This window comes from Alosa sapidissima, chromosome 24 (genome assembly GCF_018492685.1).
Source record: "Alosa sapidissima isolate fAloSap1 chromosome 24, fAloSap1.pri, whole genome shotgun sequence".
Classification (NCBI taxonomy): Eukaryota; Metazoa; Chordata; class Actinopteri; order Clupeiformes; family Clupeidae; genus Alosa; species Alosa sapidissima.
Window position 1 is genome coordinate 10,122,463 of NC_055980.1, and position 24,330 is coordinate 10,146,792.

The 24,330-nt window shown below is 43.4% G+C and overlaps 1 protein-coding gene across 2 annotated transcripts in view; it reads left to right on the plus strand.

The window, feature by feature from the left end:
• The first annotated feature begins 15,738 nt into the window (after positions 1 to 15,738).
• Positions 15,739 to 24,330, plus strand: part of gabrz (gamma-aminobutyric acid type A receptor subunit zeta) — a 35,344-nt gene continuing 26,752 nt past the window's right edge. Inside the window, exon 1 of one of the 2 annotated variants that reach the window (XM_042082944.1) lies at positions 15,739 to 15,803. The gene's annotated coding sequence lies outside the window, so the exon portion shown is untranslated. Of the gene's footprint in view, positions 15,804 to 16,233; positions 16,588 to 24,330 lie in introns of those variants that run through there. The other variant, XM_042082943.1, reaches the window with a different exon arrangement.

Consider the following 24,330-nt stretch of genomic DNA (forward strand, 5'->3'; position numbering starts at 1 on the left):
CTGTCTTTTCCTATTTTTTTATTGGCAAACAACATGGTAAAAGCATGCTACAATCACCAGTCTTATTATACGATTCACAAGGCCACTTATTATTCATGCAAGTAAATCACATTGCAAGAAGACTTTCTGAAGTAAGAAAACATATTTCTATTGCTGTCACTGTGAGAGGATCCAGACCAGCTAATAGGTTTCAGTAATCTCTGAATTGCTTTGTTTGGCTGCAAAATTAAAGACAATTAAAGACTAGCAATGACATACAATACAGTTGACAATGTATCAGCCTGTGTATCCATCTCACCATTGTCATTAGTGGCACATTGTTACTCTCTCAATTCAATTAACGCGGTTCAATTTGGCGAAACGATCTTTGTGTGTGGCATTTGTCTGAGCCTAACAATTACACAGCACCATCAAGCCATAAAACATTTGCTGTCAACAACAACAGCAACAACAACAAACTGAAAAGCTGCCCCCAAAATAATTAGACGTATTTAGCAAACAACGGTCGATCTCCCACGTTGCATAATGGCATTAGTTCCCCTCTGTCTGCATCGCACTGCAGGCGGGCATGCCCAAGGGTAGGGCAGAACCTGGCATCGTCAAATGCTCATGTCCCAAGATATTTACTGACAATAAACAAACCACAGCAGCAAGAAGTTTCTCTATTAATTAATCGTTTACACAATGTGATGTGACAGGGGCTGGTGGAGGCGGGGGTGGTGGTGGGAGAGGGGGTTGGTGGGTTGAGGGAGGCAGTGGGTGCAGGGGTGGGGGGTTGCTGAGGTACGTGCAGGCACACACACACGCACACACACACATACACACACACAGACACACACAGAGCAGTGTGACTCCTGAGCGGCTTGTTTCCTGTGGAGGCTGAGAAAGGCACTTAAAGAGGAAGAGTCAGGGCGCATGAGGATCACACGGCCTCACCAGTGCCCAGAGACTGCACAGCTCATGAGCCAGGCAGAGAAATAAATAAATAAAAACACATTAAGACATTTTAAATACCCACAACTCCTTTTCTCCGCCCACCACCCCTCCAGTGAAGGCACCACAAAAAAAAAGCATGTGGCACGTGCAGAAATGACAAGCCATTATGAGATGTCGTTTTGTATGTGTGTACGTGAGTGAGTGTGTTTTCTTGTTTGTGTGAGTGTGTGGGTGTACTATGTGAGAGTGTCTTCTTGTGTGTATGTATTGCCCTTTTATGTGTTTTTTTGTGAGTGTGTGTGTGCGTTTGCAGCCTATGTGTATGTATGTGTGTAAGTGTATATTTTCTTGTGTGTGTGTGTGTGTACGTGTCACCCCTGTATGTGTGTGTTTTCTTGTGCGTGTGTGTGTGTGTGTGTATGCCACCAGTGTTTGTGTGTAAGTAGGATTTTTCTTGTGCATGTGTGTACTTTCTGCCAGTGTGTATGTACGAGTGTGTGTGAGAGTTGTGTGTGTGTGTGCTTTTTCTTGGTTGTGCATGTTGTTTACGCTGGGAATGAGTGTTGTTTTGCGGCGCTCTAATGCCTACAATAAGATAATAGATAGCAGTGCTGACAGCTGCAGCTGGCTTAGTCGAAGTTGAAAGAAAAAAAGAATCTGGGTTACAGAAAACTGTAGGAAGGTTTCGGCTTCAAAGGTGCACTTCTCAAAACAGGGAAATATGATAACCCAGTCTTTATTTTTCAGCAATATTTTGCTCTGCTCAGGACACAGCGAGTTGTAAAGATTGTTTATTTATGCGGACAGTTAGTTTTTCAGTACAGGTAGAACGATGGGTAGCATTTTAGATGCAGTAAAATATTTTTGGATATTGATACATGATTCATAATGCCTCTTCATCAACTTGAAAAAATTACACTTTTTCTTGATCGCTTTAATGCTTGTGTCAACTCTTACATCACATTTTCAAAACAATTAAATTAAATTAAATTAAATTAAATTAAATTAAATAATTTGTAAAAGATTACTTTTGCTGTGCTAAGAAGGTGACGATCAACATCAAGTGGATTCCAGTTTCATTAACCGCATCTAAGCAATCGAGAAAAACTATAATGAATAATGCTTTCGATTGCACAGTTAGTTTTTCACAATTGCTAAAACACATTTTTTGAAACCTGCCACCCTTTTCTCAAAACTATAAACACAAATCCCAGATCTCAAACTACATTCCCAAAACCTTTGCCAACCTCTGCAAAACTGAACAATCGCCCTAAAACAGTTGTACCTGTCTTCAGTTGTACCCTGTCTTCAGATCATCTCACAAAGCAATCAACATGAAAACACTACTGAGCAGTCATTAGACATTACACATGTCTAATACACATCACAAAATGGAAAACACAGTGTTCAGGGCAGCTCATATAGCTCCAAGAGAAATTTTCATTGTTTTTCAATACAGTAAATGCATTTTGCATCTTAAAAACAAAACAAAACAAAGCAAAAAGATTTTTTAGATTCGGTAACACTTTATTATGACTGCCGCTAGCGAAGCTATAGGGATTATATAGGGATTGTCAAAGTTTTTTTTTTTTTATTTGGTGGGTATGTAGCCCCACTAGACTTTTACGGAAAAATTTCGTTTCTTTCCCGGGGGCCACTCCCCCCCCCCCCCCCGTGCTGGGCCCCCCGAACCGCAAAAAAAGCAGTTTTTCCTAAATAACTACCTGAACCGTGGCACTGAGGATGAAGAATCTTTTATGGTATGTTGGTCTCAAGGGCCCACATCAGTCTGGCCCATAATCACTCATTTGTGATTTGCACCCCCCCGGTAAAAAATGAAAATGCAATATTATTCTGCTTTAATCACCCCTATCTTCAGTTAAGATGTTCAGAACTGCACCAAATTTTATGTGTATGATTGACCTAAAAAGCCATACCATAAAAGATTCTTCATCCTCAGTGCCACGGTTCAGGTAGTTATTTAGGAAAAACTGCTTTTTTTGCGGTTCGGGGGCCCAGCACGGGGGGGGGAGTGGCCCCCGGGGACGAAACGAAATTTTTCCGTAAAAGTCTAGTGGGGCTACATACCCACCAAATTTCATGTGCCCTGGTGTTTCGGTGTTCCGGGTATCGTTGACCAAAAATTCAGGAAGTAGATGACGGGAAAAAAAAAAAAAACTTTGACAATCATTATATGACCGCTTCGCTAGCTTCCATTCTGTCCATTGGTGATATGAAACTGCACTGTTCAGCAACCTGTTTACACACAGGTTGTATTGGTTGTGTCACATCATTTGAAAGAAGTGTGATCAGTTTTGAGTGGTTGTGTTTAACATATGACATCTGCACTCTATTTGATTCAAGAAATGTGTTCAGCCAACTGAGAATTTGGTTCAGAGAATGGAGTTTAGTGTTTAAGTAATTGTGAACAACTGTAAATACAGTCTCATGTTTTTATTGTATGGACTGGCCATTTTTTTACATTTTGACCCAAGATTTAAGGAAATGTCTTCTGGCTCACCCAGATCTGTGTGAGATCCAACAGATTTTCCATGTTGGTTCATGTAGGTCACACTTATTTCAAGAGGCTATTCTTAGTGTGACCATATGGTTAGATGTTCGTGGAATTTTCGGCCCAGCTGCAGATGGGTCCTTGGGTGTCTGGAAGCAGCAGCCTACCATCTGGACCCAAAGCAGGCCTCGCTACCACTGGGTTTCTCAAACCGAATGCGGAAGCTCGACTGTTCTCAGAACAGTTATGATGATGTCCTTAGATAAATAGCAAAGTCTTGACTGAATAATCGACTGTCTCTGAGAGCTGTGAAAAGGAAGTAAAAATGTACACAAGAACAGATGCTCCACTGTTCTCTGAGCAGTTATGAAACTAATCTAAAATACTCATAATTGACAGAGGGTTTGCATACACTGTTCCTATGTAACACACTAACACAGCTGAATTGAAGTGTTCCCTTGCTGAAATGTATGGAGTCAGTTGCATCATCTAATACCCACTCTCTCTCCAGAAGGGATTCCCTTTGCCTCTTTCATGAGATGCAGAATCCAGACAATTGCAGAACAGCTCTGAGGCAATCATATCAATGTACACTTAAATTAAATAACATGAAAACACCAAAAGAGACTCATCTCAGCCTAAACACTTCCCCCTCTCCTCTTTACGTACGGTATATTTATATATTTTCTTTCCCTCAGCCCGCACTCATCTACTTCAAAGATGCACGCGTTTGGCCCCAGCTGTGGCGCAACTGGCTGGGGCACCTGCACCGTACGCCGGCGACCCGGGTTCGATTACCGCCCCGTGGTCCTTTCCGGATCCCACCCCGACTCTCTCTCCCACTCACCTCCTGTCATTCTCCACTGTCCTATCAAATTAAAGGCATAAAAAGCCCAAAAATATACTTAAAAAAAAAAAAAATGCACGCGTATGCACGCGTCCCATTCCTCCTGACGGGCAGCATACTGTATGTGCTCCTTCCCAGTGCGAGGGGCCGCTCGAGAGGCTGCCTGATGGAGAGGAGTCCTTTGGGTGCTTCAGTCATGGCTGCAGCTGTGTGAGAGGACACACACACACACACAAACAAACACACACATGTATACACCAGTACACACACTCACACACATACAAACACACGCGTGTGCACACGTCGCATAGAGGCGCAGCTAGGGGGACCTAATGAGGATAGTAATCAGCCATTCATTAACTCATCTGCCACGCTGAGCCAAGACGCGCGGTGCCGTGCGCCACACGGAATCGGCACTCGCATCCTCCCCAGGCTCCACTCTCCTCTCTGGCGCTTTCATGTCTGGGAAGAAGAGGCAGACAAATAAAGCTCCCTTTCAAGCTCCAGCATCTCTCTCTTTCTCTCTCCCTCCTCTCTCTCGCTCCCTCTGCTTGTGTCTATGTTGTCTTCATTATTAATAGGTGTTCCAGTAACACGATTCACGGTTTGTCCATGGAGGGTTTTTTTGTCCTTTGTGGAGAAGACTTGAAAGTGATGACTTTTAGTGACTTCATTCTTCTATTAGCTCAACTCAAGTGTTACAGACAGGAAAGTCTCAGTAAAGAATTGTTCTCTGATTCCCAATCAGTTGGCTGTGTGGAATCACTGCTGTTGTAGAGGGTTTTGGAAGATATCCCATTCATCAAGATCTTAAAAGAAATGTGCATTATAATTTCTCTTCAGGGAAAAGATGCCAGGTTTACTTACTGTTACATTGTGGTCTCACCCTTCTGTGAACCTAAAATTAACATTAAATGCTGATCCATTTAACTTGCACTGACACTGGTTAAGTTTAGCTGTACACCACAATGAACGTAGTAAATGGGAGCTGGCCCAAATTCCATCTGATGCTGGATGCTCAGATAATCCGGACTAATACACCTATCCTTTGAGAAGGGGCTTTGAATGATAAGATTAGGTTTTAGGCCAAGCCAGGACAAATCTCACCACAAGACCTAATCGGGGCGAATTGACATTATATTACGGCGTTACACTGACAAAAAGTCATCTGTGTCGAGCAGCTGCCAAAGTTGCCTGCCAAAATGACATAACGGAGTGATAATTGAGGGGTGAGAGCTCCACAGACACTCAAATCTGTTAAACTGGGTGGGTCGGAGACATGCCAAAACACAAGATCGCGCCCATGTCCTAATTAGACGTATCTTTGCCGGGAACCTAATTCCATTAAAGAGCGTCTTCTTCTCGAGGCGAGCACACGTCTTCGACAATGAGGGCAGCGCGATGTGATGGCGCTTAGTGGCACAATAGCGGGACGCTCAAAGAGATAAGCTTGACCCGCAGGCCAGTGTAAACCTCATATCTGTCGGGGGCGGGAGAGAGAGCTGTGCGAAGCGGAATCAGCGTCAGCGGGCGAGTTACTGACTCTGACGTTTGAGAACTCGTGAGAACAGTCTCTCGAGTCCGATCAGTGGTTCTCGCAGGTTACTTAGGTGAGTGATGAGAGCGAGGGCGACAGAGAACGTCTGGTCATCTTTCACACTCACGGGTCACCAGTGTCAGACTTCACACATTTCTTAAAGGTGAGGCACCATACAATGGAATCGGCGAAACGTGCCATTCTTTGATGTTCCCCGTGCCTTTGAGAAGCGCAGCTGGACGCATGTGCTGCACTGTAGAATTTACGTCTCTCAAGAGAGTGTGGAACATTCAGAGATTAATTCTTGAATCTGAGGTTTTAAAAGATGTTAATACCCTGCCAGCTTTGACAGATATATATGCACAATAATAGCTGGTATTAAACGTCTCAAGAGATTTTTACGGGTCTACATATTCCATAAGCACATGCAGAGAGGGGGTCATGTCACTACGTGAGTGGAGCCAATATCAAAACTGCCAAGGCATAATCTCCCATGGTGCAGACATCCTTGGTCTTACATTTACTTTTAGATGAGGGGTCAGATGAGTTCAGCTTTTACTGGTTGGGGATCAGCTCCAGGCAAATGTTAAATAGGGCATCAGCAAATAACCATATCTGACGGCCATCCCTTGCGATGCTTCCCCTATTATCTCTCCCTCTCCTAAAAGTATACATCCCTCTCTTTCTCACACTTTCACTCTCTGTCTGTCTTTCCCTTCTGCTTTATCCACACCTCTCCCTATCTGCTTGTCTTACACACACACACACACACTTGTAAAGTGCTCTCTCTCCTCTCCCTCTTCCTGCCCCTCCTTGTCTCTGATATAACCTCTGCAGCTACCGTCATGACACCCTGGCAATGGTCACATCCCATATCAGCTGCCGTCCAATCATGTCATCTAATCAGGACCATGACCCCTGTGCCTCAGGAGCCTTGGCCCCAACAGAGCGCAATTGGTATGAATTCACTTTTCCTTTTCATTTTCCCCCCTCTTTTTTGTCCAGAGTCCTCTCCTATGTTTTTGCGCCAAGCAAATCATCCGTGTAATGCAATGTCCACTGGCGTGTTAAAAGCATTTTGTTGCACCCCCCGATCTATGCTGGCCAGGGCAAGAGCTGAACCGTCTCACTCTCTCAAACCCCCCCCCACCCCACCCCCACCCCCCGATATGCCGGGCTGGGCTCCTGTTATTTTTAGGGGGCAGGGGGAATAGCAGGCCAGCTGAAGCAGTGACACGTGTCACAGAAAGGTCTCTGATGAGCTTAACTTACTGTTTCACTGCAGCCTCTAGCTCTTGCTGCTCCCATACGCAGTTCTGTGACTATGCGTGTGTGTGTGTGTGTCTATGGCTGTGTGTGTGTGTGTGTCTGTGCATATACAGTATATGGCTTTGTGTGTGCATGCCTGTGTGTGTGTGTGTGTGAGTCTGTGTGTGAGATTTTGTGTGTGCGTTTATATGGCTTTTGGTGCGCATGCCTGTGTGTGTGTGAGCATGTGTGTGTGTGTGTGTGTGTTGGCAAAGTTTTACATTAGAGGCAGGATATCTCTCTATCACAAATATATCAAAATGAGGATAAATAGAGAGATAAAATCAGATATTCCCTGTAGTGGAGCAAAATAGATTCAAAAACCTGCCTCCCAAAAATCACATAAAAAATCAAAAGAGGGCCACATGGTGCAGGAGGGCTTTTAAAATTCTCTTTTACCAAGATTGTTCAAAACTCCAGTGAGTGTTGGATCTCCTCTGCGGAGGAGATCTTCAAACGAGGGAAGAGTTAGAGCGGCACCTGCTTGGAGGGCATGTCCCATTGGCTCACAGGCATAAGCTCAGGGGATGCGATTGGTTGAGACGATGAAGTTCGAGCCCTGCCTCTCGCCTCTATGGTGTGCGGAAAGGGGTCTTCCACTAAGGATGTGTAACGAAGGATGGGATAGATGCGGTAAACTCATTGGCTGATTGGCAGTGTGGGAGAGTTTCCCTGTTGTGTGATGCGGTAATGGGTGCCAGCTGTCAGGGCTTTGTGCTCCGAGCTGAGCCAAGCCTGTGCCAGCCACGGGCTGCTTTCATTCCACACCGTACACTGTCTTTAGATTCATTTGGGCTTTCTCTCTCTCTCTCTCTCCATCCTTCTCTGTCTCTATTTCTCTCTCTTCTTTTTGTCAGTCACTGAACTGAAAGATGTGACAAAAGCAGAGAGAGGGAGAGCAAGCGCAAGAGAACAGAGAGAGAGAGGGAGAAAGGGGGGGGGGGTTGTTCAAAGGTCTGTCTCAGCATAGAGGCGCATCTCAGTGCATTTTGTAGGCGATTACAAATTTAGCTTTCCTCCGGCTGCTGGTGGCTGAGGCGTGCTGTTTGTTTAAACTTGGGCAGTGCTCTAAACGAGTCATTTTCACACAGGCAACCGTCCAGCCCCGCGTCGGTCGGATGGGAGACAAGGGATGCGAACTGTCATTGTCCGGCAGTGTTAGGGGGAGGTGGGGGCGACACACAGAAACAACGGCATTTGGGGTGTGTCTGTGTGTGTTAGCAAACAACACTGAGGGGGTTTGGCAGACCCTTTGCAAGACTCATGCCCCAGCTCAGACTCTTTAAAATGCAGCATCTCTCCTCTCCTCTCTTTCCTCTCTTCCTCATTGCTCTCTCTCTTTCTCTCTCCTCTCCTCTCTTTCCTCTCTTCCTCATTGCTCTCTCTCTTTCTCTCTCCTTCTCCTCTTTCCCAGAGGACACCAAGGGCCCTTTTGCGCTGTCACGTCTTACGTAAGTCTTGAGCTGTTTTTCCCCAAACATGTCAGCGAAGAGGCAAAGATAGTGAGGCCTGCGTGTGGCTCCGGGCAGGACCATATGGTGCTCTGTCTCTCTCTCTCTCTCTCTCTGTCTTCCTTTCTTTCTCTCTCTCTCTCTCCTACACTCTCTCTTGTTCTCTCCCCCCTCTGCGCTCGCGCTCCCTGCACACTGCGGCCCTTGAGCCTCCAACCTTCAGCCCTGTCCCTCCCGATGAGAGCTGATGCCCAGTGCCTGACAGGCGCACAGCTACTTAATACTCGAGCCTGACAGGCCATCAACAGTGGGCAGAAAGCAACAGCCATGGTGGTGGTGGTGGTAGGTAGAGGAAGAGGAGGAAGAGGAAGAGGTGGTGGGTGGCCTTTGTTTTAATGCCGTAGGTGGGCGTTTGTAAAGTACCCAGCGCATGACAGATTGATTGCCTGTAAAGCACTGCCTGTGCGCCCACATCGAGAGACGGATATAAACTGAGAGAAAAAGAGAGAGAGAGAGAGAGAGAGAGAGAGAGAGAGGGAGGGAGGGAGGGAGACAGAGAAAGAGAGGAAAAGAGGACATGATCACTTGAGGGTGGATGCCAAATGAGAGCAACAAAGAGATCAAGAGGAAGGTGGAGAGGAAGAGAGGGGAGAGAGAGAGAGAGAGAGAGAGAGAGAGAGGGAGAGGGAGAAAATGGTAGAGGCAGGAGGAAATAAGATCAGGTGACAGAAATCTGACAGAAGACAGAAGTCTTGATGGAACACAAAGAGGGAAATGGGGAGAAGACATGCATATGCACATGTATATTTCATACATATTATTATATAACACAACATATACATTATGTAGGACATTACTATAATGAGGTTGCATTCCGTGGAGTTTGGTCATGCATACCTGTCTGTTAGATACTGAAATGCAGCGGTGTGCCCAAGGTCCAGAGTTCATGATGGATTAGCATCTCCAGAGACAAGAAAATGTGAGAAACTGCGGTTGCCAGGTTGATGGATAGAAACGGAGAGAGAAAGCGTGCCAGCGTGGGTTAGTTAGTGAGGGTGCAGTGTATGAGAGAAAGACAGACTCAGAAAGGGAAACAGCACGGTTGCCAGGTTGATGGATTGAGCGAAGAAGGGAGCGAGACAGAGAAGGAGGATGAAAAGAGAGTGGGTTAGTTTATTATGGTGAAGGAGAGAAATGAAGGGAGGGATACAGTGTGGTTTCCAAGTTGATGGATTGAGAGAGAAAGGAGGGGAGAAATACACAGGGAATAGGAGAGAGTGAGTTAGTTTGAGTAAAGTTGGATCTGGTGTTGGATGTGGAGAACAAGTGGTTGCCAGGTGGACAGGCTGAAATGTGAAAGTGAAATTGAAATTGAAAAGATTTTTTATTATGTTTAGACTGGAGAAGGAATAGAGAGAGAGACAGAAAGAACTGAAGGAAGAAAGAAAGAAAGAAAGAAAAAGACAGAGAGAAATTGAGACATGTACAGTAGGTCAGTGTCTGGATTTCGTCTGTTCGAGTCTCTGAACAGGGTGTTTCACAGGTGTAACGAGAGTGATGGTAACCCACCTGTTCAGAGACCCGACATCTCCTGTCTGTGCTCCCAAACACAATCCCATCCCAGCGCATTTCAATTATTCATTCTGCATTTCCTTTATAGCACTGCTCATGTTGCAGAATTTATAATTTCTTATGGAATAACCTGTTTTCCCTTACATCATCTATTTCCCACTTCAAAAGCAGAGGGCAGCCTCTAGGTGCCCACTTCACAGGTAAAAGTTCTACTTCCAGTCAGGCATTCCTTGAACAATGCACAAAACAGTGGTCGTCCGGGCTAAATATGTTCTGCAATTATTTAAAAGCAGCGCATCCATTGGAGTAATCCCTCTATTTTAAGCTGATATGTGTTTCTTACCGCACTTAATAATTCAACACTGCTCTGCAACCCAATTGCAATCAGACGTGGAGCAGCAAAAACTGCAGTGTTTTTCTCTGAGGTACAGTAATGAAAGTCTGTAGACGATCGCTCAATATAATTACAGCTCATTCAACCCAGATAGGCTCTCATAAGATCGGTTGACTCACAGCATTAAAGCAACATCAGAGGAGATGAAGCATCGTAGGACTAAAGCTGGAGCTGAAAGGTTGAGATACTCATCAGGCACTGTATTCAACTTTAATGACTTTGTATATATAAACCAGGAGTTAAATACGCCTATAAAAACATATTGCCCACAGTAACTGCAATCAGAGGTTCCACAAAAGTTATATTTGGACCTACTTTATCTAGGGCTATATTACAGTAAGATGAAGGGTGTAGTCCCCCTATACAATAGACATAATAAGGTCAGTCAAGAGACAGGGCCTATGCTGGTTGGTTCTTACATCCATGCTCTCTATATGCCCCGACACTTCCTTGTTAAGGAGTTGTACTAGTAAACTACACGCCATGCAGTTGCGCAATGAGTTTCTCAATATCCCACTTCTTTCACCAGCACCCCCTGTTTTCATCTGCTTGGGTGGGGCCACAGTGCAGACTATGAGCTAGCCACAGTGCAGACTATGTCTGCATAAATCTGCCTTTAAACAACGGCAACAGCTTGAACAGATCTAGTCCACCAAGACTTCATACTACCACAAATAAAGCCTAACATATCCAGAGAGTTTCCTGATTGAAACTCAGGAAACTCTCTGGATATGTTAGGCTTTATTTGTGGTAGTTTGTTTATTTGTTTATTTGCTGCATTGCACTGCATTACCTCTGTTTTCTCTTGAAGGCCTTTGTTTTCTACACTGCATTACCTCTGTTTTCTCTTGAAGGCCTTTGTTGACATCTCAAACTTATCCAGCTGTCAATTCATCCCCTTGTTTACAGCGAGCAGACGGGGCCTTAACTGGGAAAGCAATCATTAGTGAAATACTGTAAGCCCAACAAAGCGCATGAGCTGTGCCTTGTGGTTCATTTTTAGTGCTGGAGCTTTGAGGCTCTCATTTAGAAAGATAGAGATGTCAAACGCTAGCGGAGGATTCTCGCAGGAACGGTAGGAGAAAAAAAGGAGGCTCAGAGAGAGAAAATTAGCAGCACCCTGGCTAAAGAGTTCACCCCGAGTTTGGAGGGGGGCGACATAAAAGGCTAAAACGTCCTTGTTCTAAGTTTGTGTAAAGTGCAGAAAAAGAAGTGCTTATATTCCACACTTGACCTAATTTTGCAGCTCCACGGGAAAAACTTGGTGCTGGCTGAGATTGTGTATTCTGTTTGTTGTCATGAGTACAGCAGTTACAGTGTACAGCTGGGTTTTGTCAGGCCGACTGAAAATTACATGGAGACTAGTAGGCTAACTTATGTACAATGATCAATAAATAACATGCTAGTACAAGCAAAATTAATTCATCTTTAGCCATTGTATTCTGCTGTGAGGGGCTAATTAACTTATTAAGAATGAGAGCCCTTCCCGAGAGGGAGAAAAAGCCTGTTAGCATGATAAGCCTATAATCTCTTTAAAACACAGTGTCTACAAAGCTCTGGAGAACTTGTACGGAATATAATAGCTGCAGTGATATGACTGCAGAGTTCATGCATTTAAAGGTTGTAGAGGAGAACTGATGACTTGACCTTTCTAAGCCTATATGCATAGTACAAAGGCTAATATTTGGGGCGTACAATTCCTCGAACCATTGAAAATGGTCTTTCAATTTCCTTTAACCAGTCAGAATAGTCATGTACATGTAGCTCTTTAAAAGTACAACAGGCCAATTTAATAGGAAAAAGCCTGAATTATCTAAAGGATAAATAGCCTTGTCTCTGCTAGACCACAATAGTAGCCTATATCTGCGGGCTTAGTTTTGAAATAATGAAGAGTGTAGACCAAATTTTTCTCTGTACTGCCAGTTGGTGAGCTGTTGGGAGTGTTTTAGGTTAGGGGTGGGCTGGGAACAGAAGCCAGCCTGGGAAATGACATTAGTTCAGGACCTAAGATCAGGGCAGCCTGGGCAGAGGTGGGCAGAGGTGGTGTGGGTGCAGGAGGGTTTGATGGGCACTTGCATAAGATGCTCTTTGAGGTTCAGCAGCACTGCTGCACCTGTTTAGTATTCTGTCCTGCTCCTTCAAACAGCTTCCTCCATTATTTCAATTTATGCAACCTCTGTTTCATCTGTGCTCATGAACATGATTGTTTTTACATCATCACCATCCTCACCAGTGCCATCAACAACAGTAACAATAAGCTACTTCCAAAGTAATATGTACACCATACCTATGCTAACAGTAAAGATATTGTGGTTAATATAAGCCTCACTTTAGGCATACCAATTGCTTGCCATACGTAGCACAACAGTATACTAACTGACGACACTGCATGTCTTCAAGAAAACTCACATTGAGAGGAGGCACTGACAGGAAATGCACTGTATTTCCTCAGCAAAAAGTCTACAGTTGTGGAGGCTACAGTCAGTCTACAACACGGGGTCGGTCATTGTGAATTTATCATTAAGAGTGGGATGCTGGACTGCACCTGTTTTGCCAATCTCCTAAACATCAACCACCAGGAACAGAAACTCGAAGAAAAGGTTAAAGATTCTGTATTGTTTCACACAAGGAATGTCTGTATTGTTTCACACATTTCCTCACTTCCTTTTCAGTCTTTCCATCTGGCCAAAATATGTACCAAATGTAAGACGATATTATTATATCATCTTACATTTGGTACATAAAAATGTATCAAAGTTCCACTGAGTAGTTGCCAGCAGGTACTCTACTTCCTTAAGTGTCTTCATGCAAGCGGTTTTTATGGATTTGGAAAAGGAAATGGATTTTTCCAGTGGTCAATCCTTGCCTAGTTTAGGTGATGACAAAGAGGGGACATTTGAGCAGTATGGCTGCTAGGAGGGAAGTTGGGAGGGATTCTGCATTTTGATCTTTTATTATGCATTCTATTCATGGAATCACGGAAAAACGACCATAAGTTAGGAAGGGAATTATTAGGGAGGAAAGGAGGTCAAAGCGCATTTTCGCACTGAAAGGTTCTGGTGCTTAACATTTCTGCATACTCAAATCCACCAGTGAGGATACCCCTGCACAGTTTCAGCAAGGTCTCTCGCTCTCAAAAGTGTTTGAAAGACCTTTAGCTAATAATGCACTTGTGTGCCCAAGGAGATTAACTAGAAAACTAAGATGAACTGTGCAATGTGCATGATTGCCACTTTTAAACAGCCACCAAAAATGTGGTATTAGTCTATTTAGACCAGCTGCAGATAGGGGGTCGTCCTGCAAACAGCTGGAATGCTGTGTGAAAATTTAGCAAGCTGAGCAAAGGTTGTATTGAGGGAGTCAGATAGAAAGCAATTCTTTAAGTCTCAAGGGTTTCACCTTGATGTCTAAACAGACTCCTGGCAGAGAGTCTTTTAATAGCAGTGAAAAGTTTCAATAGCTGAAGGATATTCATTTGAAGGATTTTTGTTTTATTGTATTGTATTATTGTATTTTTTGTTTTATTGTATTTTATTTTCTCAGTACATTAATCACTTTAGAGACTGTTAGCTCTTTTGGCGTTTTACTGGACAGGTTGCAATTAGCAATGCATTTGCAATTAGCTCCATCATTAAAGTATATACCATCAAACAGCAGTGGCCCTCTAAAAAAGTCTATAGATTAGTGTTACCCTTATACTAAACTGCTGAGCTAAAGCCCATTGGTATGCTGGACCTCTCTCCCTGGTGCATGAGCACACTACCCCTTCTGAAGAAACTTTGAAGGGTTCGCTAATATTAATCTACCAAGTGAGAGGATGTCAAACCAATCAAATCTTTGATTTACTGTGGCCTGAGGGGTGTATGTCAGGGCTTATGCCATCATAAGTAGGCTACTAACACAAGACCACTGAGGGCTAGAAAACTCCTGACAAATAGGCTCTTGACTGGAATTGGAGTAGAACATCTTTCACTTCATCTTATGGATGGGTTTCATTTGGGGAACACTGGGCATTCTAGTATTCCCCTTTTTCGAGTGTTGTTACAAAGTAGAATTGTCAGCACTCTGCCAGCCTTCTTAGCACTCTTCCCCGCTGTCTTTCTGAGGTTGATTTCCACATACTGTAGCTCATAAATATCTACTGTAGGCAGGGGTGCCCCGGGGGGGTTAGAGCGATTCTAAGGGCCCAGCACTGACAGGGGGCCCACAATGGGCTTTAGCTCAGCAGTTTAATAGAAGGGTAACACTAATCTATAGATCGGGGGGCCCAGAATTATTGTCTGTCATAGGGCCCAAATGATCTAGCGCCCCTGACAGTAGGTCCACTCTGTACTTTTCCTCCTCTTATCTTTCTATCCTCTATCTTAGTGTAAATGAAGGCCCACCTGTTTTGCCCAATGAATTGTTGGCCTGCAGTCCAATTAAGACAGCCACAATTTGCAAATTGGAGCAAACAGTCCTTCATCCTCAACAAATCCCTTATCCACCCCACCCCACTCCCCATTAATAAGTTATTAAACAGTTCAATCAAATTTGAAGTACATTTCTCAATAAATAATTGACTTTAGTTTAAACTTCTGGGTTGTATTTATATGTTTATTAAATGTACATGTGGCAGAATCTGTTTTCTATGAATGAGTTTATTTCAAATGTTATATATATATATATATATATATATATATATAGTTGATTTTTTTGTATGCAATGATTTATGTGATATATTTGACCTAAATCTCTCCCATGAAGTCCACCATATTTTGACATGTTGTAATAAACAATGCAGTTTTGAATAATTTGTTATTATAGCTGTCCAAATTATTGTTCATCATGAATAATAGATATCCCTCCTAGGTTGAGTGCATTTGGCTGGGTGCTGGGATGGGGTTAAACGGATATTTAACTGTAGAGCATCAACATGGCAGGCCTGCAGCTTGTGCTGGTACAGTCATATCTGCAGTCAGCATGAAGAGGTATGGCATTCTTTCAGGCTGAAAGTCACAACAGTTGGCAGCTTCCAACCTCCCCCTTAGTCTAATTTAGAAATATCTCTAAAATGCAGCCTTGGGTTAGCTAGGCAGCTCACGAAATTCACGCTAATTCAACACACAGGATGGAAGCTTAGTCTGGTGCACCAAAGGCTAATGGGAAAACAGTACCTTATGAAGTCTCTATGCTAAACGACTCTGCTTTAATGAACGTACCTGTCCAATCTCCTCGCTTGTTCCAACTGTAAGGATCAATTCAAGGTCAGTATAATCAGCCTATTGCTCTCCCTCGTGCATTTGTGATATAGGCTAATTGTGAAATACGTGGAACAGAAAATGAAACTGCAGCCTGTGAAAACATAAGTGAGCTTGAAGTCAGTCAGGTTGCTAGTACTCTGCTGCATTCTTCTCACACACATGCCTTTAAGGAATATACTTTATCACGCCATCGTCCAGATGGAATCCTCCCCAGTTTGCTGAGTAAATCATGGAAATCCCATTTGCATAGATAGCCTTTGAGTAATTATCTGGCATCTGTGAGTAAGACTGCATGCCAAAAAAGGATTTAATAATACATGATGGGCTTTAAACATTATCATGGTGATTATTGAAGTTGTTATAACACACAAGTGTCTTGGAGCATATTTCAAATCTGGATTTCTTGATGTTTGAAAATTCATCTGTCGAGTCAGCCCAGTGTGGTGTAATAACGAGGTTGCTCCTTTACGTCAGTCAGCAACCGCTTAGGTCCGACAGCGAATGCTGCGTCTTCCTACCGTGCGCAACGGTGGCTCAATCTTCAGCGTTTCAGAGTTTACCAGGGACGCAACCAGTTGTTTCTACCGCCGTGGGCTTCAGTGGCGCGTCTTTATTTCAAAACCTTCACAAAGGATTTCTCATCTATAAAAATAGGAAAATTTAACAGTGAAAAGGAAAAACATCTAGATGGCTGGGACATACTCCGTAAGCATATGTAGATGAGTGCGTCGTGATTTCTTACAGCTGGATTGAATCTGGAAATGCCAACGAGTGCATACCAATAAATGTAAGTGGAAAATTGCGAATTTTATTCTGTGACACCACTGAGATGCGGGTTTAAGTTTCCTTCTAAATGTTTGTATTGCATATAGAAAAAGTCGTTTGATTTACCACAATGTATCCCCATTAGTTGTTGACGATTGAATCAAATGCTATTTTCAAAGAACACTAACTATGCTTCATGAACCACGTACTGTTCGCATTCATTCATTGTTATATAAATTGAGAAGTGATAGTACATAATATCACTCTAATGCGTGTGTCATCGATGACTTTAACAATCACCCCAGGTTTAGGATTGTTGTCTTTTAGACATACATTTTTTTTTTCATTTGGAGACGCAGGGATCATTTTCACATTCATTCTTTGTTGCACAGCAATGGGCGGTGTACAGAGCGGAAACAACAGGTGCAGCAAGAGAAACAGTTTGGGATTAGGGATTGTTGGGAAAACAGACAGGACGTTGCGCAATTCCAGTTGACATTGCAAACCAAAACAACAATTGCCCAAACTTAGTCAGCCGTTCTTACCTGTTGGTCAGTTTGTGCTTCTGGCGCTGTGGTGTCTTTCGAAACTTAGGCTACTTGAGGAGATGCCCGGAGTGGTAAAAGTGAGAATGTGTAACATCATTTAACTCATTCTGCAACATTAAATTCACTGTAGTTATTTTGTATTCGGTTAGCAATGAACATTGTTTTGGCACTTTACGTTGACATGAACATGTCAGTTGTGACACGTTTAGCTCATTTGAGACGTTTGCAGTCTGACCTTAATGTGTCGACCGACTATCAGTAAGATGTCATGCCAAGTGCATGCCTGTCCCTCCAAGTGTCCTCTTGTATGTCTACTAGATCATTCAAATAATTGAAAGTGCACATTTGTTCCTTCAAAGCACATGATAAGCAGTGCCAACTGTTCCAAAACAAAGCAGCTCACTCAAGGGTTCAGAATCCCTTGAGAATAGTCTGGATAATCTTCATAGAAGTGCTGAGAACAATTTCCGAGTAAAAAAAAACAAGGGAAAAAAAAAACACAACTGGCACATTCTGTGAGACTCTGACCTCTCTTTCACACATGTAGTTGCTCTGTATTAGAGGAGATGAGGACACAAGTTTTGTTTTATATTATCAAAAATGGATTATGATGGAAAGGATGATTACATGTCTTTCTTTAGCCTGTGGCGTCTGCTTAAGTGCTGCTTGGTTGCATTCAACTGGGGAAATATCCTGTTGATGGAGTGGATTGATAGACTTTGTCCTGGTGATCTGACTTTGATATATAAGTGGATTTATATTGGAGTGGTTGTTGACAGTTTTATTTCCCTTCCTCAGCCCTGATTGGTTTCGGCTTTTTGGTGGGATAAATGAAAAAAACAAAAAAAAACAGGATTTTTCTTTCCTCCTCCCTTTCAATTTTTTTACATAAATGCAAACGAAAAAAGGCAGTGCTATGGTTTTTTGATAGGACCGAGATGCTTTATGAGTCCTTGTCTTTCCCCTGACCTAGATTTCTCCATTTCACTCGAGTCTTTTATTGTGAACACCCCGTCAAAGTCGGCAGAGTCGCGCATGAAAAATTTACAGAACAAAAAGAAGTGGCGTGTTTTTAATGGCAGTCGGCGCTGGTGTCCCTCTTGCCTAATGAGTAGTGAGGGAGGAGGGGAGGATGGGGGAGCGAACAGGTTGGGCTGTGGGTGTATCTGTTGCGTGATCATGACTGCCTGGAACACCCATGACCCCATGGGCCCAGGTGAATGACTGCGGAGATTGCCGGTGAGGCACCACCCTCACCCCACCCGGCTCATTGCGTGATGAGTAAAATGAGCAGAGCCTGGGTCTATCTGTTTTTTTTTTTTTTTTTGCTTTATCTTGGTATTATTGGGCCCTGGATCCCAAGGTCCCCACTTGCTTGGAGATGTCAACTGTCACTCTTAATGAGTGACAGCTCACTCTTTGGACATTGGCCTGTGGCTACAGTTGAGTCACATGTCAGTCCCTTCCAATGTTTTCTTAAGGAAATGGTAGGAGTGGAGAGTTAGTGACAGGCTGAAAGAACGAGAGAGAGAAAGGGGGGGGGGGAGTGATTTAGTGTGAAATACATTGTAAGGATGACATTCAATGCTTTGGGCTTTAAACATTTGAATAGTTGTACGTTAGAAGCTAGTGGTCTGAAATAGATGGCACCTGAATGTGCATATGGTCAGTACGCACAAGTTTGATACAAAGTACTTGCAGCTCAGATCAAAGAGATCTACTCTGTATAATAAGCATACAGTAATTCATCCTTCTTGTAGAGGTACATTTCAAGTAAAAAATCAAACAAAATCATCAATGTACGATTTTAAGTTTGTTTAGATAACATGGTCGGTCTAATTGTGTGTGAAAATGGTATTTATTGTGTGGATATATCTAAGCCTCTATGTATGTGTACTGTATGTGTATGTGTGTCTGTATGTGTGTGTGTGTGTTTGTGTGTGTGTGTGTGTGTGTGGAGGTTACGAGGCAGTACAGACAGGGGAGTGGGCACAGGGCTTCAGGCCAGATGGCACATGCTTCCCAGCCAGGCATCTTTTGCACACACACACACACACACACACACATACACACACACACACACACACACACACACACACACACACACACACACACTTAAGCTCCCGCACACACACACACACACACACACACGCACATACACACTTCATGCACACACACTCACTCAGGCTAAAATAAGACCAGGTCTTGCAGGGGGTCAATCACTCCAGAGATGTACATGGCATCTTGCCATCGCTGGGGAGGGATGTGTCAACCTCATAAAACATGCCCCCCCCCCCCACACACACACCATAAATATTCGATTTGTGCGTTTTTAATTATTCATCTCTGGAAGCCCAGTCATACCATTCCTACCACACCACATATAGATTTGATTAGAAACCTCTAGAACAAATGAGCTCTCCTGACTCCAATCGCCTACAGACTCCTCCAGCACAAACTCTCATCATAATAAAACTCGTCTTACACTCACTCTCTCACTGCTGTGCTTGTAACACCATCTGCGTGCGCTCCAGATTATTCATTGGGAGCACTTAAAGTACATTTTCTCCATCCCCTAACCACCTGCTGAGTTCAACAGCCGTGCCCCAAACATGGAACAGAGCTCAGAGAACAATGTGCCCCCCCCCCCCCCCCCCCCCCCCCCCCCCACTCCCCAGCCTTGGGATAATGAATAATGAAGGGAATCGAGAGAATCGTGGCGGTCGTCGGGGATGAGACAGCCATCATGTGCGGCACAACGCGTCGATCAGGCAGCTGTGACAGTACCTCTAAGGCTGGAAGGGAACGACGGCCACACTCCAACCACTGAGATTGTGTGTGTGTGTGTGTGTTTGTATGTGTATGAGTCTGTGTGGGTGTTTGTTTGTCTGAGTATGTTTGTGTAAGTGGTTGTCTGTGTGTGTGTGTGTGTGTGTGTGTGTGTGTGTGTGAGAGTGTTTGAGCATGCGTGACTGTGCGTGCATGCCTGACGTGCGTGTGGATCCAAGTTAAGTCAAGCATGTTTAACGAGAGTGAAGGACACAGGAGGGAAAAAGTTGTCATATTTGGTGTGCATCAAAGGTTATTGTGCTTTTAAGTGTGTGTGTGTGTGTGTGTGTCTTTGTGCATGAGTTTTGGGAAAGTTTGTGTAGTATGTGTGAATGTTATGCTACATGTGAATGCATATGTACATTGTGTTCAAATTTTCTCTCTCTTTCTTTATGTGAAAATGTTGCTCTGTTTACTTACACATGTGCATGTTTGATGTATCTGTATGTATGTGTATGTTAGTTTGTGTGTGTGTCTGTATGTGTGTGTGTGTGTGTGTGTGTCTGTGTGTGTGTGTGTACGTACGTACGTGTATGTACTTCACGTGTGTGGTATGTGGACAGGGGTTACCTTGTTCTACCCCAGGTGAGTCAAGCCAGGCGGGAGAAGTGGAGGCTCGGTCAAGCTGATGCTGAGTCTGAAAGCCAGTCTTATGGGAGCACTGTCAAACTGGACTCATGACAGCACATGACGAGATTCCAGCCCTGTGTCTAAATTAGGCTCAGCACTACTGTGTATGTTTACGTGTGTTCACATGTGTCAGTTTGTCTCTGTGTGTGTGTGTGTGATAGAGAGAGAGAGAGAGACTATGTGTCAGATTGTGTGTATGTACTGTATATGTGTGTGTGTGTGTGTGTGTTTGCATATGTGTATATAAGTACGACATGTATGGCCATGCAAACATATCATTGAGCAAATCTATGCCAGTTGTTGACCGAGTTGAGTATACCCTACATGTTTTGACATTATTTGAATCTGTGTGTGTGTCTGAGTGTGTCTGTGAGTGTCTATCTCGAGCCGTGTCTGTGTGTAGCTGTGTAGGCCCGTGTGTGTGGTGTGAGACCGGGCTATTGTCTGGCGCACTACTGGGCAGCTGCACGCTGATTCCCATTGCTGGAAGACTGAACACTGAGAAGCAAATTGGCCCAAATGTCTCAGAACAGCAGTCTTGAAAATGCAAGACCAGACACATGCTTGCACTGTATGACTGTTTCTCTCTTTTTCTCTCTCTCTCTGTCTGTGTGTGTGTTTGTGTGTGCTGTTGTGAGCTTTATTTTTCCCTCATGCGTATGACTGACCTTTTGTTTTTGTTTGTTTGAGTGCATTTGTTTGTGTTGTCCCTTGCACACTTACACATGAATGGCCATAGAAGTGGTTTGATGACTTTGATCATAAATATATACATGCAAATGTATATCTATAAATACATATCTTTTCCTGTCTCTCCTACACACTGACTCACACACACACACACACACATGCGAGTACATGTGTGTGTGTACATGTGCACACACACACACACACACTCAGTTACACACACTTATTTGTGTGGTAATATAGATAAATAGCTTGATGGACTGTCACTGAAAATCACTGTCGCATTGGAAATATGCTCATAGCATATACTGTATGACTGTGTATGGAGGACATAAATATATCTATCCATATGTGTGAGAGGGAGAAATGGAAAATGCGCAGTGAGAAACACAGTGTGTCCCTGTCTGCACCAGTGACATCATTCCCCCACAGTGGAGCTGCGTAGTAGAGGCTGCTCCTCCTTTGCCTCATCTATATGATTATCAAATGGCCGAGTTTGACACACCGCCTCTGCCTGCTCCCCGTCAGTCTCTTCTCTCTCTCTCTCTCTCTCTCTCTCTCTCTGTACTCCCGTCTTGTTAATCTACCTATCTGAGGGGTGAACTAGATTGTGGACATTCAATCATCTTCCTTGTGAGCATAAGGATTATACACTTTGAGGACAATCTGCGTGAGTGCGTGAGTGTCATATAAGTCCACGTCACAATAATGTTTAGACCAGAGTGGAGTGTAAGAACCCACATGCTCACAGATATGTAGTAAAGATAATATTGCTTCATCAAATCCAGGTTGTGTCCTTATACCTGCTGTGATGATTCAGAACGGGGCAGTAATATTTAGTCCATCCAATACTTCTGATGTAACATACAGGTTGAATTAGGAAGACAGTGTGCAGACATTCTGAGTAACATTTATAACATGTATAATACTGAGTAACAGTATTAAAAAATGTAAAAACAACTCTTTTTGGCCCCAGCTGTAGCGCGACTGGCTGGGGCACCTGCACCGTACGCCGGCGACCCTGGTTCGATTCCCTCCCCGTGGTCCTTTCCGGATCCCACCCCGACTCTCTCTCCCACTCACCTCCTGTCATTCTCCACTGTCCTATCAAATTAAAGGCATAAAAAGCCCAAAAACTCTTTAATAGTCACTTTGTGCTTCTCTTCTTTCATGAATTGACGTAAAAGATGTATGATTTCTTCTACACACGCGAAAGGCTTAATTCTCTCAAATTTTGTTTACAAATTTGCAAAAATCCGTGTTTGGGATCCCTTTGCCATTACAATCCAGGCACAGGTGTGGCAAATCAAAATGTGCTGATTAAAAAGCAGGATTATTGTGCAGATGTGCCTTGGACTGGTGACAAAAGGCCACTCTGAAAAGATTTGTTATACAACACAATGCCATCAACGTCACGTTTGGATGAGTGAACAATTGGCATGCTGACTGCAGGAATGTTCACAAGAGCCATTGCCTGTGAACTGAATGTAATGAAGTGCTCAATAATACAGATTTGGCCAAATTCGTAAACAAAATTTGAGTGATATATTTTTTGTCCACACAATCTTACAATAGGTCTTTTATTTCAACTCAATAAAAAAAAATATGAGCGAAAAAAAAGGTTTATATTTTATACATGCAAATGCAGGCCCAGAATAAACTCCTTCATCTTTGTCTAAACAGCAGAATGCAGACAGGGATACAGAAGAGTGTAGACATTTTTAATCTTCATGAAGATGAAGAAAGCACAATTAGGTAAAATTAGACGAGTTAATTACATTGACTCTGGTTTGCCCTCTGGTTTGCCTGCTGACTATGGCTGTTTGTTAGCACTGAAGACTGCACATTGAGGTATGGTGAAGTTAGAAGTACCAGATGGTAGTAGGAAGGAGATGACATAGATTACTGTTAAAAATCATCCCAACAGTTTTTGATGAAAGAGTTCTTAGAATTGTGCGGGGTTGTGCGTGGAAGAAAAAAAAGATTCTTTTTTATTTAGTTTCTTTGATGTTTAATTACAGGGCTGTACTTACAGCATATTCCATGTTCCAAGTCAGACTCGATTTAAATTAAGGTTTGAACTGAAGCGACTTTTCCGCTGCTTTAACATTATGTAGGTCAACCAGTTGAACATTTTCTCAGCAATGCCGAAGCTATGCATTCAGGTCCTAGACTGTATAACACAACTTCTCCTTTCTGTAAAGCTACTTTTTTTTAGTCACTTGGTGTAGCAAACTTTTATTCCCTCTTTATTTTAGGGTCCACATGGAAATAATTGGCAGCTGTACACAACAACAACTTAAGCATGAAGTGTATTTTATCTTGTGTGTGTGTGTATGTGGGGGGGGGGGGTTTGTGTTGGACAACAACTTATCTGACACAAAGTAGAGCTAAAGTTTCTGAGCAGCCTATTGTTTCCTCCTGAGCCCTAGTAGCCCCACTCCATCTCATTCCAGCGACTTTTTGCACAGCCTGGTGAGCGGCTAAATGAGACAGGAGAAATATTACAGAAGGGTGCAAGGCCTTATTGCTTACGCCTGCAGGCAGGCAGTTTATCACCGTGCGAATGAAAAAACAATGACGATGTCAAGTAGCTCTGCAAGTTGCTCGAGCGAGCTGTGGTAAAGAGGGCATGGCTTGTTCTTCAGGGTTCCCTCCAATGCGTCACCTCTTCTCAGCAGAATCACTTAACCAAAGCCTATCAGGCAGATGTCAAGAAGCTTTTAGAGGCATTTATGCAACGAGCAACAGGACAACAATACGTTGCAATAAGGTAGCCTAATTTGCTTTGGATATGGGGAAAAAGAGACACATTGCAGACATGTCTCCGTGGAGATAGGCTATGCTGTGGAATATGAATGATGGGAGACATGGCCGTTTGGTGTCGTCGTGGCAACACTTTGTGCGGAGCACAGATGTGAATTTTTGTGTGATATCGTCTTGTCTGGAATCTGCAGGGGTTTGTCTTTGAAAGATTTTTTTTTGTTTTTCTCGCGGGCCCTGAAGTGATGGATAAAACTGCAGAGGTTTAAAGAGTTTGTCTTGTTAGCACAAGGTTAACAACAGTCTGA